Raw genomic sequence first — 12,901 nt, forward strand, 5'->3', positions numbered from 1 at the left:
GTAAAGGTAAATATACAGTAAAGGTAGTAAATCAACCACACAAAACCTAGTAGGAAAGTTGAAAGACAAAAGTAGTAAAATCATCCACATCCACATTAAATAGTTAAGGGATACATGAAATAAAATGATGTAAAATATGATGTAAAAAAACTGTAATCATGGTAGGAAGGGGAGTAAAAATTCAGGGTTGTTAAAATGCATTTAAACTTAAGAGATCAGCAACTTAAAATAATTATACACACACATACATCTATATATGTATGTATGTATATAGCTATATATAAACCTCACGGTAACCACAAACCAAAAATCTATACAAGGTACAGAGAAAAAAGAAAGGAATCCAAATATAACACTAAAGATAATCATCAAATCACAAGGGAAGAGAAAAAAAGAAGGAACAACAAAGAAAGACAAAACAATTAACAAAATGCCAGTAAGTACATACCTAGCAATAATTACTTTAAATGTAAGTGGATGAAGCTCTAATCAAAAGACATAGAGTGGCTGAACAGGTACAAAAACAAGACCCATACATATGCTGCCTACAAGAGACTCACTTCAGATCTAAAGATACATGCAGACTGAAAGTGAGGGGATGGAAAAAGATATTCCATGCGCATGGAAATGAAAAGAAAGCTGGAGTAGCAATACTTATATGAGACAAAAGAGACTTTAAAACAAAAACTGTAAAAAGAGACAAAGAAGGACACTACATAATGATCAAGGGATCAATCCAAGAAGAAAATATAACAATTATATGCCAAGAAATGCACAAATTCCTAGAAATGTACAATCTTCCAAGACTGAACCAGGAAGAAATAGAAAATATGAACAGACCAATGACCAGCAATAAAATTGGATCAGTAATAAAACAACTCCCCAAAAACAAAAGTCCAGGACCATATGGCTTCACAAGTGAATTCTACCACACATTTAGAAAAGAGTTAACACCTATCCTTCTCGAACTGTTTTAAAAAATCAAAGAGAAAGGAAAACTTTCAAACTCATTCTACAAGACCAGCATCACACTGATACCAAAACCAAAGATATCATAAAAAAAGAAAATTATAGGGCAATATCACTAATGAACATAAATGCAAAAATCCTCAACAATATATTAGCAAACTAAATTCAACAATACATTAAAAGGATCAAATGATCAAGTGGGATTTATCCCAGGGATGCAAGAATGGTTCAAATCAATCAATATACCACATTAACACACTGAAGAAAAACCATATGATCATCTCAACAGATGCAGTAGAAGCTTTTGACAAAGTTCAACATCCTTTTATGATTAAAAAAAAAAACCTCTCAGCAAAGTTGGTATAGAGGGAACATACCTCAACATAATAAAGGCCATATATGACAAGCCCATGGCGGCTAACATCATACTCAACAGTGAAAAGTTGACGGCATTTCCTCTAAGATAAGGAACAAGACAAGGATGCCCACTCTCACCAATTTTATCCAACACAGTATTGGAAATTCTAGCCATAGCAATCAGATAAGAAAATCTAAATTGTAATCTAAATTGAAATATAAAGTGGAAAGGAAGAAATAAAACTATCACTGTTTGCATATGACATGATACTAAACATAAAAAAATCCTCAAGATGCCACCAAAACTAGAGCTCATCAATGAGCTCAGTAAACTTGCAGGATACAAAATTAATATGCATAATTCTGTTGCATTTCCGTACACTAACAATGAACTATCAGAGAAATTAAGAAAACAATCCCATTTACAATAACATTAAAAAGAATAAAATAGGCCTTTCTCACCTTCTGAGATGGCCCACACTCTGGGGAGTGTGTTCCTCCCAAGGCCTTTCTAACCTTCTGAGATGGCCCATACTCTGTCTGTGGAGTGTATTTCTCTCTGAATAAATCCACTTCTTACCTATCACTTTGTCTCTCGCTGAATTCTTTCTGCGATGAGACGTCAAGTACCTGAGCTTTGGGGCTTCCCTGGTGGTGCAGTGGTTAAGAGTCTGACTGCCAATGCAGGGGACACAGGTTCGATCACTCATCCGGGAAGATTTCCACATGCTGCAGAGCAACAAAGCCCATGTGCCAAGACTACTGAGCCTTCACTCTAGAGCCTGCGAGCCACAACTACTGAGCCAGTGAGCCACAACTACTGAGCCAGTGAGCCACAACTACTGAACCCACTCACCTAGAGCCCGTACTCCACAATAAGAGAAGCCACCACAATGAGAAGCCCGCGCACCGTAATGAAGAGTAGCCCCCACTCACCGCAACTAGAGAAAGCCCGCATGCAGCAACAGACCCAACACAGCCAAAATTAAAATAAATATAATAAATAAATTTTTAAAAAAAGAATAAAATACCTAAGACTAAATCTAAGTAAGTGGACAAAAGACCTGTAATTGGAAAACTATTAGACACTGATTAAAGAAATTGAAGACAATGCAAACAGATGGAAAGATATACCGTGTTCATGGATTGGAAGAAATAATACTGTTAAAATGGCCCTACTACTCAAGGCAATCTACAGATTCAGTGCAATCCTTATCAAAATACCAAAGGCGTTTTTCACAGAACTAGAACAAATAATTCTAAAATTTGTATGGAAACACAAAAGATCCTGAATAGCCAAAACAATCTTGAGAAAGAACAAAGCTGGAGTTATCACGCTCCCAGATTTCAAACTATACTACCAAGCTAGAGTAATCAAAACAGTAGGGTACTGGCACAATAACAGACATATAGATCAATGGAACAGAACAGAGAGTCCACTTATATAGGCCATTAACCTTTGACAAAGGAGGCAAGAATATACAATGGAAAAAAAGACAGTCTCTTCAACAAGTGGTGCTGGGAAAACTCGACAGCTACATGCCAAAGAATCAAACTGAACTACTTTCTCATGTCATGCACAAATACAAATTAAAAATGGATTGAAGACTTAAATGTAAGACGTGAAACCATAAAACTTCTAGACGAAAACATAGGCAATACTATCTTTGAAATCAGTCTTAGTAATATTATTTTGTATATGTCTCCTCAGGCAAGGCAAACAAAAGCAAAAATAAACAAATGGGACTACCTCAAACTAAAAAGCTTTTGCACAGCAAAGGAAACCATCAACAAAACAAAAAGGTCACTTACTGAATGGAGAACATATCTGCAAAAGATATTTCTGACAAGCAGTTAATATATAAAATATACAAAGATTTCATACAACACAAAATCAGAAAAACAAACAACTGATTAAAAACTAGGCAGAAGATCTGAATAGACATTTTTCCAAAGAATACAGATGCCCAACAAGCACATGAAAAGATGCTCAACATCACTAATCAGGGAAATGCAAATCAAAGCCACAATGAGATATCACCTCAGACCTGTCAGAAGAATAGCTATCATCAAAAAGACAACAAATAACAAATATTGGTGAGGATGTGGAGAAAAAGAAGTCTTATACACTATTGGTGGGAATGTAAATTGGTACAGCCACTATGGAAAACAGTTTGGAGATTCCTCAAAAAATAAAAATAGAACTACCATATGATCCAGCAATTCCATTCCTGGGTATTTATCCAAAGAAAATGAAAACACTAGTTAGAACAGATATATGCACTCCTATGTTCATTGCAGCATTATTTACAATAGTCAAGATATGAGGTAGGCACATTGCATACGTTTTATATACATCGTCTCATCTGAGCCTCTTAACCACCTCATTTTAGTCCCATTTTACAGATCAAGACTTGAAATTCAGAAAGATTGTTACTTGCGCAAAGTTACATAGAGAGTAAATGGTGAAAGCATAGATAGGAATGGACTCCCGAGAATGTACAAGCATAGCATATTTTCATTACTGAAACATTCTCTAACACAGAAGACCCCAATACCCAGTGCTGAACCAGTTTTCTCATTTTTTTTGATAAATTTATTTATTTTATTTAAAAAAAAAAAGATATGGATGCAATCAAGTGCCCATCAAAAAATGAATGGATAAAGAAGATGTAGTATGTATATATACAATGGAACATTACTCAGCCATAAAGAAGAATGAAATCTTGCCATTTGCAACAACATGAATGGACCTAGAGAGTATTGTGTTAAGTGAAATAAGTCATAGAGAGAAAGACAAATACTGTATGATTTCACTTATATCTTAAAAACAAAACAATTGAATCTTAAAAACAAAACAATTGAACAAACACAACAAAACAGAAACAGAATTACAGATACAGAGAACAAACAGGTGGCTACCAAGAATGAGGGGGTGGGGGGAGGAAAGAAATAGGTGAGGGAGATTAAGAGATATAAAATTCCAGTTGGAAAATAAAGGAGTCACAGGTATGAAATGTAGAGTGTAGGGAATATAGTCAATAACCATGTAGTATCTCTGTATGGTGACATATTATAACTAGAATTATCGTGGTGATCATTTTGAAATGTATAGAAATACCAAATCACTATGTTGTGTAACAGGGACTAACATAATGTTGTAGGTCAATTATACTTCAAAAAATGAACAACCAAACACATAAACTCATAGAAAAAGAGATCAGATTTGTGGTTACCAGAGGCAGGAGATGTACGGAGGGGGAATTTGATGAAGGCAGTAAAAAGTACAAACACTTTGTAAGATCAATAAGTACATGGATGTAATGTACAACATGGTAAATATAATTTACAATGCTGTATGTTATATGTGAAATTTGTTAAGAGAGTAAATCCTTAGGGGGGAAAATGGTCAAGCACAACCAAGTGTATATGTTTTCTTATCATGAATGATATATCCTATGTTAACTTATACTATAGAGTGCATTACGTAGCCCTTGTAAATGAATTCTTCACCTGCTAGTTGAATAGAGTTAAAAAGGACTTATCAATCACAGAGAGTTATTATTAAGAATACTGTATAATCAGAATTTGGGGGCTTGAGGTAAGTCATTTAATTCAATGTCTTATTTCTATGCAAAAAAATTGCAATTTATTAAAGTCTACATCATATATGAAATACATGATTTTACGTATATGAATACATAAATATTTTTTCAGTATAAATCTACTTTTAAGTAATGTTATTTGGGAATTAAGGTTCTCAGTCAAGGATTCTATGATAACAAAATAACCAATATTTTCCTTAAAAAAATGAAATGGATTAAAGATTTTTAAAAGCTGTTGGAATATGTAATGGTAGCTATAATGTGAATTCAGAAGCACAAACAACCACTTTCTGTCATTCAGGAAGAACAGGCCATCTTATTCTAATGAATAAGATGACAAAGGATATAGTTAAGCCAAATGAGCTGGCTGTAGTTCCAAAATTAATTCTTCTGGGAGACCATTAAAATCCACATTTGAAAAATATCCTTCATGTTTCCACTTCTTTGGCTTTAATTCCTCAAAGGGGGAAAACTGGATCTGAGACCTAACAGCAAAGATTTCCAGCTAGTTTTAAATGTGCAAGATCTGAACAACTTAACTTCAGCCCAGAACTTAGCTTATCCTGAGTCCACCTGGATGTTCAGCTTTTCTTACCAGAAAAACCAGTCTGGAATGATCAGATAGCATAAATCATGAGAGACAAAACAGAAAGCCAGAAACTTGCACCTGGCACAACTTGTCTACTACTGTCAGTATAAATGACATGTTGATTCCAGAAGGACCTGAGGAGCCCAGAGTAGAGGCATGATGGATATTGTGGTTTGGTGGAAATAGCAGGGAAACTGGAATAAGAGTAACCATTTACATTTTGGTTCTGCCTATTCACAGTTATGTTAGTCAGGACTTTTGTCTGAAGTTGAAGAAACCCAGTTAGAAGTAGCTTAGGCAAAGGAAAAGGTGGCGTTTATTGGCTCAGGAAACCAAATGGGCAGAAGGATAAAAACATAATTGTCATCAGGGGCAACTGGATCAGAGACATGAATGCTGTCAGCTCCCTCTCTTTCATCTCCGTTTCTGTCTGTATGTCAGCTTCCTTCTCATGGACCAGCGCTCTCAATGTGCCTACCACGACAACTTTCAGTGGCTTCCTCTGGCTCTCAACTGAATAGCATCCCAATCAGAGAAGAGGATGTTCTCCCCACATCACCTCTCTCACCTTTCTCCATCCATCTCCTCATCCAAGTTAAAAAGGAAAGACTCTAATCTGTAAGAGAGATTTCAGGCTCTCTTCGTGCATTCATGAGTTGGGTCAGGAAGATTATTATTATTAGTCCAGCTTAGGTCAAGTGGCCACTCCAAGGTTGGTTAGGGTAGCTCAGAAGATTGAGGTTATATAAGATGAGGCAGCTGCCAATCAGACCACATGTTGGAGGGGAGGACGGTTTTCCACAAGTAAGAAGGTAGCACGGACATGAAACCCACGAGAAAGGCAATCCTGGTGACTTGACTCTACCACAGTAGCCCCTGGGTCTTAGGCCAAGTTCTTTAACCTCCTTACCTTCCTAAACTATAAAATGGGTAAAATTATAATACTTATTAATTCACACAATTATTGTGGCGTTATTAAATTAATATATGATAAAGTATCTTGAAAAACACAAAACGCTTTAAAAAAATAAATGCATTTTTAGTTTTTTTCATCAGACTAGTAGATTTCTGGAATCTGGTATAAGCCATCAAAGGACTTTTTCCCTTGGCCCCATTTTGTGCATCAGATTCCTTGGGAAGTATTTTAATAATTAGCAGGTTACTTGTTGCAAGTTGTTGCAAGATCAAATGTGAAAAGACACGTTAGCAAGAATTAGGTCCAACAACTTAAAACATCAAGCCTAAAGGAGCAAAAATGTATTTTATCTCAGCCAAAAAATACAGCTGTTTCTGCTTTATAACATAATATCTAAATTATGGATTAATACAAAGAAATGTGTTTTCTGGATAATGTAGCTGAATATTTATCTTGAATAGAAAAATAAATTTTACTTTCTACTCCTTACTCCAAGCATTCTGAATCTTTCTTTTTTTTGATACTGATTAATGTCAAGAGATAATACAAATTTCATGCTGCTAAAAAGGAAACTGAGGTAGGAATATTTAGCAGCTCAGTGACGTTACTCAAGTGATGACATCAATACAAAAGCTTTGCTGTCCATCCCCACATTAAGGACTTTCACCATTTCTTCAATTGACTGTCCTTAATTTGGTGTAATTTGACCTTGGAATTGATACATATGGTCCTTGGTAAAGTATGTAAAACAGGCAGCTGGCTCACAATTAACGTGTGTAAGGTCTCCCTAGACTTACAGCTTTTGTTGGATATTCCTGTCCTACACAACTTTTCTCTGGCAGGAGGGTAAAGGGATTTAGGGCAAAGGGTGAATTTCTCAGTGTCAACCTTGCCTACCACAACCCACCTGGACCCATCCTTACAAAAATAAAATGATCCTGCCTCATCCTTGGCATGCTTTACACAAACTCAAAGCTCACGTCCTCTGGGAAGCCTCCCCTGAACCCTCAAGGCTGTCAAATGACTCTCCTTTGGGTCTCAGAGTACAGTGTGCTTGTACCTTGTATCAGTTATATCTCTTTCAGTACCAAAATGCCAGAAAACACAAATCAAAGCAGTTTAAGCAAGAAAAGACCATTTTCTTCAGCAAAGTATGCATCTCCAGTACTAGAACAGTGTGTAGCATTTACGCATTCAACAAATATTTATTGAGCCTCCACAGTGTGCCAGCCTTTATTCCAATAACTGTGGGAGCTAGTGCTTGAAACATATGTGAATAAGACTTTCATTCCCATCTGCAGGTGAGATTAAGAATTAATCTCGTTGTATAAGCTTGGGCTTTTCCATGCCCATCAAGTTCCAATCGTTTCCCTTAACCATCACTGTTTTTGTCCAGCCATTATAAATGGGCTTCTCTCTTTTACTACTTCCCCCCTTGCTATGGCTAGGACTCTGTCCTGTACCCTGGTCCACTTGGTAAGAAATGAGCCCTTCCTTATTCCTCCATAGTCTCTTTCTCCTGAAGCCTATGTTTAACACTACTAACTCGATGAGCTACCTGAACTGTGATGCCCCGACGCATTTAACTTCGGGCACAGCCACTGTCCATTCTCTACAGTGGTTATTTCAACTTCCATTGTTTATAAACCTCCTAGGACACCACTGCCACCTCCCTCTAAATAGGTGACCTCAACTTTATATCTGTACATCTTCAAAATTATCTGCACCTACATCCACTGATTCCTCCTTTCCTCCTTCCATTATGAAAAAGCCTCCATTTCCTGGAAGAAAACAAACCCTCTCAACCTAGGTTCTGATTTCCATTGTCACCCTATTGTCTCTTTGACTTTGAAGCACAACTTTCATTTGAATGTATAAGTTCTTATAAATCTGACATTTTTTTCATATAGGACCTAGAAAATCCTCTATAGTAGCTGAAAGATAAAAAAGCAATGTTCCCAGTAAGGTTTTTTTTAAACCAGTGTTTCACAACTCAGCACTGTTGACATTTTCGGTGGGATAACAGTGGGAGATGGGAGGGTTCTGTGGATTAGAGGATGGTTAGCAGCATCTCTGGCCTATACTCACTAGATGCCAGTAGCACCCCCAGTTGTGATAATCAAAACATTTCTCCAGACATTGCCAAACTCCCCGAGGGGCTAAATTAGTTTGAGAGCTACTATTGCAAATAATCAGAAAACAAAATGAAGGACTTGAGAGCAAGATCAAGAACTTTATGCTTCTGGATTCAGGATCAATCTGAGTTGTGTTATAGAGCTTGAACACCATAAATGACAAAACTTTAAGGGTGAAAATATATTGTATAGGACGAGGGGAAGATGGCGGAAGAGTAAGATGCGGAAATCACCTTCCTCCCCACAGATACACCAGAAATACATCTACACGTGGAACAACTCCTACAGAACACCTACTGAACGCTGGCAGAAGACCTCAGACCTCCCAAAAGGCAAGAAAGTCCCCACGTACCTGGGTAGGGCAAAAGAAAAAAGAATAAACACAGACAAAAGGATAGGGACGGGACCTGCACCAGTGGCAGGGAGCTGTGAAGGAGGAAAGGTTTCCACACACTAGGAAGTCCCTTCGCGGGCGGAGACTGCAGGTGGCGGAGGGGGAAGCTTCGGAGCCGTGGAGGAGAGCACAGCAACAGGGGTGTGGAGGGCAAAGCGGGGAGATTCCCGCACAGAGTATCAGGGCCGACCGGCACTCACCAGCCCGAGAGGCTTGTCTGCTCACCCGCCGGGGTGGGCGGGGCTGGGAGCTCTGACTTCGGTCAGAGCTCAGGGAGAGGACTGGGGTTGGCGGCGTGAACACAGCCTTGAGGGGGTTAATGCACCACGGCTAGCCGGGAGAGAGTCCGGGGAAAAGTCTGGATGTGCCGAAGAGGCAACAGACTTTCTCTTCCCTCTTTGTTTCCTGGTGCGCGAGGAGAGGGGATTCAGAGCGCTGCTTAAAGGAGCTCTAGAGACTGGCGTGAGCCGCGGCTAAAAGCGCGGCCCCCAGAGACAGGCATGAGACGCTAAGGCTGCTGCTGCCGCCACCAAGAGGCCTGTGTGCGAGCACAGGTCACTATCCACACCCCCCTTCCGGGGAGCATGTGCAGCCCGCCACTGCCAGGGTCCCGGGATCCAGGGACAACTTCCCCGGGAGAATGCACGGTGCGCCTCAGGATGGTGTAACGTCACGCAGGCCTCTGCCGCCGCAGGCTTGCCCCGCACTCCGTACCCCTCCCTCCCCCTGGCGTGAGTCCCAGAAGCAGCTGCTCCTTTAACCCCGTCCTGTCTAAGCGAAGAACAGATGCCCTCAGGCGACCTACACGCAGAGGCGGGGCCAAATCCAAAGCTGAGCCCCGAGAGCTGTGAGAACGAAGAAGAGAAAGGGAAATCTCTCCCAGCAGCCTCAGAAGCAGCGGATTAAAGCTCCACAATCAACTTGGTGTACCCTGCATCTGTGGAATACGTGAATAGACAACGAATCATCCCAAATTGAGGAGGTGGACTTTGAGAGCAAGATTTATGATTTTTTCCCCTTTTCCACTTTTTGTGAGTGTGTATGTGTATGCTTCTGTGTGAGATTTTGTCTGTATAGCTTTGCTTCCACCATTTGTCCTAGGGTTCTATCCGTCCGTTGTTTTTTTTTCCTATAAAATAAAATATTTTTTCTTAATAATTATTTTTTATTTTAATAACTTTATTTTATTTTATCTTCTTTCTTTCTTTCTTTCCTTCCCTCCTTCCTTCCTCCCTCCCTCCCTTCCTCCTTTCTCTCTTTCTCTCTCTCTCTCTTTCTTTCTTTCTTCTTTTTCTGCCTTTTATTCTGAGCCGTGTGGATGAAAGGCTCTTGGTGCTGCAGCCAGGAGTCAGTGCTGTGCCTCTGAGGTGGGAGAGCCAACTTCAGGACACTGGTCCACAAGAGACCTCCCAGCTTCACATAACATCAAACGGCGAAAATCTCCCAGAGATCTCCATCTCAACACCAGCACCCAGCTTCACTCAACGACCAGCAAGCTACAGGGCTGGACACCCATGCCAAACAACTAGCAAGACAGGAACACAACCCCACCCATTAGCAGAGAGGCTTCCTAAAATCATAATAAGTCCACAGACACCCCAAAACACACCACCAGTGGACCTGCCCACCAGAAAGACAAGATACAGACTCATCCACCAGAACACAGGCACTAGTTCCCTCCACCAGGAAGCCTACACAACCCACTGAACCAACGTTAGCAACTGGGGACAGACACCGAAAACAACAGGAACTGCGAACCTGCAGCCTGTAAACAGGAGACCCCAAACACAGTAAGATAAGCAAAATGAGAAAACAGAAAAACGCACAGCAGATGAAGGAGCAAGATAAAAACCCACCAGACCTAACAAATGAAGAGGAAATAGGCAGTCTACCTGAAAAAGAATTCAGAATAATGATAGCAAAGATGATCCAAAATCTTGGAAATAGAATAGAGAAAATGCAAGAAACATTTAACAAGGACCTAGAAGAACTAAAGATGAAACAAGCAATGATGAACAACACAAAAATGAAATTAAAAATACTCTAGATGGGATCAATAGCAGAATAACTGCGGCAGAAGAACGGATAAGTGACCTGGAAGATAAAATAGTGGAAATAACTACTGCAGAGCAGAATAAAGAAAAAAGAATGAAAAGAACTGAGGACAATCTCAGAGACCTCTGGGACAACATTAAACACACCAACATTCGAATTATAGGGGTTCCAGAAGAAGAAGAGAAAAAGAAAGGGACTGTGAAAATATTTAAAGAGATTATAGTTGAAAACTTCCCTAATATGGGAAAGGAAATAGTTAATCAAGTCCAGGAAGCACAGAGAGGCCCATACAGGATAAATCCAAGGAGAAATATGCCAAGACACATATTAATCAAACTGTCAAAAATTAAATACAAAGAAAATATATTAAAGGCAGCAAGGGAAAAACAACAAATAACACACAAGGGAATCCCCATAAGGTTAACAGCTGATCTTTCAGCAGAAACTCTGCAAGCCAGAAGGGACTGACAGGACATATTTAAAGTGATGAAGGAGAAAAACCTGGAACCAAGATTACTCTACCCAGCAAGGATCTCATTCAGATTTGATGGAGAAATTAAAACCTTTACAGACAAGCAAAAGCTGAGAGAGTTCAGCACCACCAAACCAGCTTTACAAGAAATGCTAAAGGAACGTGTGTAGGCAAGAAACACAAGAGAAGGAAAAGACCTACAGTAACGAACCCAAAACAATTAAGAAAATGGGAATAGGAACATACATATCGATAATTACCTTAAATGTAAATGGACTAAATGCTCCCACCAAAAGACACAGATTGGCTGAATGGATACAAAAACAAGACCCATATATATGATGTCTACAAGTGACCCACTTCAGACCTAGAGACACACACAGACTGAAAGTAAAGGGATGAAAAAAGATATTCCATGCAAATGGAAACCAAAAGAAAGCTGGAGTAGCAATTCTCATATCAGACAAAATAGACTTTAAAATAAAGACTATTAGAAGAGACAAAGAAGGACACTATATAATGATCAAAGGATTGATCCAAGAAGATATAACAATTGTGAATATTTATGCACCCAACATAGGAGCACCTCGATACATAAGGCAAATACTAACAGCCATAAAAGGGGAAATCGATAGTAACACATTCATAGTAGGGGTCTTTAACACCCCACTTTCACTAATGGACAGATCATCCAAAATGAAAATAAATAAGGAAACACAAGCTTTAAATGATACATTAAACAAGATGGACTTAATTGATATTTATAGGACACTCCATCCAAAGACAACAGAATACACATTTTTCTCAAGTGCTCATGGAACATTCTCAAGGATAGATCATATCTTGGGTCACAAATCAAGCCTTGGTAAATTTAAGAAAATTGAAATTGTATCAAGTATCTTTTCCGACCACAACGCTATGAGAGTAGATATGAATTACAGGAAAAGATCGGTAAAAAATACAAACACATGGAGGCTAAACAATACACTACTTAATAACGAAGTGATCACTGAAGAAATCAAAGAGGAAATCAAAAAATACCTAGAAACAAATGGAGACACGATGACCCAAAAGCTATGGGATGCAGCAAAAGCAGTTCTAAGAGGGAAGTTTATAGCAATACAATCCTACCTTAAGAAACAGGAAACATCTCGAATAAACAACCTAACCCTGCACCTAAAGCAATTAGAGAAAGAAGAACAAAAAAACCCCAAAGTTAGCAGAAGGAAAGAAATCATAAAAATCAGATCAGAAATAAATGAAAACGAATTGAAGGAAATGATATCAAAGATCAATAAAACTAAAAGCTGGTTCTTTGAGAAGATAAACAAAATTGATAAACCATTAGCCAGACTCATCAAGAAAAAGAGGGAGAAGACTCAAATCAATAGAATTAGAAATGAAAAAGG

This window comes from Lagenorhynchus albirostris, chromosome 4 (genome assembly GCF_949774975.1).
Source record: "Lagenorhynchus albirostris chromosome 4, mLagAlb1.1, whole genome shotgun sequence".
In the NCBI taxonomy this organism is placed as follows: domain Eukaryota; kingdom Metazoa; phylum Chordata; class Mammalia; order Artiodactyla; family Delphinidae; genus Lagenorhynchus; species Lagenorhynchus albirostris.